Here is a 3,950-nt window from a genome sequence, read left to right on the forward strand (position 1 = left end):
GGAGTTGTGGGAACAGTTTTAATAATGCTTATAAAGTTGTTAATTAAAAATGTCCATGAATTCAAGGTAGTATATTAATAACATTTTGAACCAAGTTTCTGTTAATTTATATCTAAAAGTAATTATGTAGGTATAACTCAGGAATTGTCTTTACATACAAAAATCAAGTAAGTGTGAAATCCAGAATGGAGAATTAAAATTGAAGCAAATGTAGAAAACGATGACCATTAAAGTTAAATAATTGAACAACTTCTGGAAGTAGGATCCATATTTTTTAGATAACACTTTTATCTATATCTCTTTCCATATATTTTTTTTTTCATTAAAAAAGTAGTATAGGGGTGCTTGGGTGGCTCAGTGAGTTAAGCCTCTGCCTTCAGCTCAGGTCATGGTCTCAGGATCCTGAATCGAGCCCCTCATTGGGCTCTCTGCTCAGTAGGGAGCCTGATCCCCCACCCCCCTGCCTGCCTCTCTGCCAACTTGTGATCTCTCTGTCAAATAAATAAATAAAAATCTTCAAAAAATATATAAAAAATAGAAAAGTAGTGTAGTTTAGATACAATAAAATTTACCCTTTTTCATATAAATTTTTATGAGATGTCAAATGCAGTCATAACTCCTGCTATATTAAAAATATAGTATAGTTCCATCACACCAAAATATTTTCTGTTCCTCTTTGTACTCAAATTCTACCCTTGACCCCAATCTCTGACAATTAGTGATAACCAATATGGAAAATTTGGATTCCCTAACCATTTGTGATATTTTCTGGCCTCCTTCATGCTTCTCTGTGGGAACCAACACAAGACAATACTGATATTCTGGTGATTGCTATTGCACTAAGTAATAACAGCCTTTTCCATGACTCAGAAATCTCATGCTGTTTGCCAGCATCTATGAAACCAGGGCAGTTTACCCTGTTTATTTGCAAATAAGTTAAAATTTCAGACCATTTATATGATTCTTGACTAATTTATTCCTTCCCAATCTATATACATCTTATTTCTTTTCCTTGCCTTATTGCATTGGCTAGGAATTCTAGTATGATATTGTAAAGAAGTTGTAGGAGGAACATCTTTGACTTGTTTCCAATCTTGGGTGTTGGGGTGGGGAGGGACATCCAGTTTCTCACCATTAAATATGATATAAGGTATTAAATTTTTATAGATGCTCGGTGTCAGTTTTAGATGTTCCCTTTTATTCCAGTTTGCTCAGTTTCTGCTAAAGATTTTTTCTTCTTTGTTCAAGATGGATATTGGCTTGTTCTTTTCTTATAACATCTTTGTTCCATTTCAGCATCAGAGTAATGTTGGCATCATTAAATGAATTGAGAATTTCCCCCATTGTTTCTATATACAAACTCTGGGAGAGCTTGTACAAGGTTGTTGTTATTATTTCTTTTTTAGACATTTGGTAGAACTTGCCATGAAGTCATCTGGCCTGGAATTTTCTTTTTTTTTAAAGGTTTTTAATTAGAAATTTAATACTTTTAAAAGATATAGGACTAGTCAGGTTATTTATTTCCTCTTGAAGGAGCATTTTTGGGGAGCTTAAGGTCACTGGTTGATAGTTCCAACATCTTTGAATGATTTGAATGATTTTGTTGACTGTCTCTTAATAATGTTTTATTTTTGTTTGCTGCTTTGTGTGTCTTGCAATATTTGGTTGAAAGCTGTACATCTTATGTAGAATAGTACAGACTTAGGTAAGTAATATTCATGCCTGATAATGGGCGTGACTTTAATTTTTGCTAAGCCTTTAGTGTGTGAGACTATCAACCCAGACAGTAGGGCTAGATTTGGGTTATTTTCTTGTTATGGTTATAATCACTATACCACAAGCTTCAGCTTCTATCATTGTCTTGTGTTTAGGATAGGGAGTGGTTTGCCAGAAGGTTTTTCTCAATGTCTGCTTCACTCTAAGACTTAGGTCTTCCCTTTATGATTTTGCCTCAGAAAGGACTCTTTCCATACTTCTGAAGGTCACTGTTACTTCTTTCTGGAGTTTGCAACCTGATGTTGGGAGTGGCATGGAGGTGACACTTTTTGTTCTGCTTCAATCCCAGTTTTAGATGAGTGCTCCACCCCTGTGCCTTAGAGTTAGGGCCTTCTCAGTGATTCTCCTCATCTGGAAGTTGACAATCCCTAATGTATTCTTGCCCTTCCCCAGAGGGTTTTTCTGTTCCTTTTCTCACCTGCAATATGCCTTCATCTATATCTTGAGGGTAACAGGGTGTAATGCCCTTCTTCCAGTGGGATAAGACTGTAGGAGACAAGAGAGAAGGATATGGGCAAATCTTCTTGCCTTCACCTCAGGGGTTGCTCTTTCCTTCTCCAAGGCTGTACCACAAGGGATGTTTCTTCAGACTCATTCTGTTTTTGGTTTTCCCATGCACACTCAGTGAGGTCTGTGAAAAGAGTTTGCGAATGGGTGAGAATTCCTCTCTATCTGTGGATCTCAGCAGTTCTCTGCTTTCATTTTACACTATACCCTATCCTCTCACAATGGACTATTCTGCATTCATTAACAATTTTAGTCGGTTTTGTTTGTTTGTTTTCTGGACCTGGCTGAGTAGGAAGTTCAATCATGTTGCCTACATTTGCCACAACAAAGATCAAAAGGTTTGGCACAAGGAACTCCCTATCCAGGACATCTACCTGAGACTGTTGGTCAAGCTGTATGGGTTTCTGGCCAAGTGAACTAACTCCAATTTTAACCAAGTTGTTGATTGAAGTTGTGTTGAAGAGGTCATTCATGAGTCATACCAACCAGCGCCTCTGTTCCTCTCCTGGATGATCCAGAAAATGAAGCTTCCTGGCCAGAAAGACAGAACAGTGGTGGTTTGAGGGACTGTAACCAATGTGTGTGGTAGGAGGTGCCCAAACTGAAGATGTGTGCACTGTGTGTGAGCAGTCATGACTGCAGCCACATCCGCAAAGCTAGGGGCAAGATCTTCATATTTGACCAGTTGGCCTGGACTCTCCCAAGGGCTGTGGCACCGTCTTACTCTCTGGACCATGAAAGTGCCCACAGGTATAGGGGTATATTGGCAAGGCCCCAGGGACCCCACACAGCCACACCAAACCCTTTGTGCAATCCAAGAGCTGGAAGCTGGAGCAGGCCAGATGCAGTAAGGCCAGCATCAGCTACAAAAAGTAACGCCAGATCCTGCCTTGTTATTAAAAAGTTTCTGGTGCTGAAAAAAAAATTTTTTTTAGTCAATTTTCTTTCTTTCTTTCTTTTTCCCTTCCTTCCTTCCTTCCTTCCTTTCTTTTTTTTTCTAGGTGTCTGTATTTATTTATTTTATTTATTTTTTTTAAGGTTTTTTTTTTAATAAATTAATTTATTTTCAGAAAAACAGAATTCATTATTTTTTCACCACACCCAGAGCTCCATGCAATCTGTGCCCTCCATAATACTCACTACCCGGTACCCCAACCTCCCAGCCCCCTGCCACTTCAAACCCCTCAGATTGTTTTTCGGAGTCCATAGCCTCTCATGGTTCACCTCTCTTTCTTTCTTTCTTTCATTCTTTCTTTCTCTCTTTCTTTCTAACCAGCTTGTATAGCATCTGGTGTTTTGCTGTAGCTAAGCAAGTGCTCTTCTTGGAGGCATCTTTGTTTGCATTTCTTAAGCTAATTGTTTGCCCTGTGACCACAGCTCTGTAACAGATTCAAGAAAAGTTGTAATTTTGTAAATTATCTAGCTTTTTTTTGGTCATAAGTATGGAGTGATATTCTTTCTTGTTTCCTACATCCCATAATGAGGCCAGAAACCCTTTTTCTTGACCTATAAGAAAAATTATTTCTAGGTGTTTAAACCATCTACCAGCAAATCTTATTTCATAGACCAAATGTCAGGTAATTTTGGACTTCAAATAAAAGAAAATCCAATCCAAAATATGTAAACCAGAAGTTTTTATTGTCTCATATAAAGGAAAGCGGAGGTAC

At 37.9% G+C, this 3,950-nt stretch overlaps 1 pseudogene; it reads left to right on the forward strand.

Annotated features, from left to right (window-relative positions):
- The first annotated feature begins 2,504 nt into the window (after positions 1 to 2,504).
- Positions 2,505 to 3,159, forward strand: LOC116593473 (annotated as a pseudogene).
- The last annotated feature ends 791 nt before the right edge of the window (positions 3,160 to 3,950 follow it).

The sequence above is a fragment of the Mustela erminea genome, chromosome 6, assembly GCF_009829155.1.
Source record: "Mustela erminea isolate mMusErm1 chromosome 6, mMusErm1.Pri, whole genome shotgun sequence".
Classification (NCBI taxonomy): domain Eukaryota; kingdom Metazoa; phylum Chordata; class Mammalia; order Carnivora; family Mustelidae; genus Mustela; species Mustela erminea.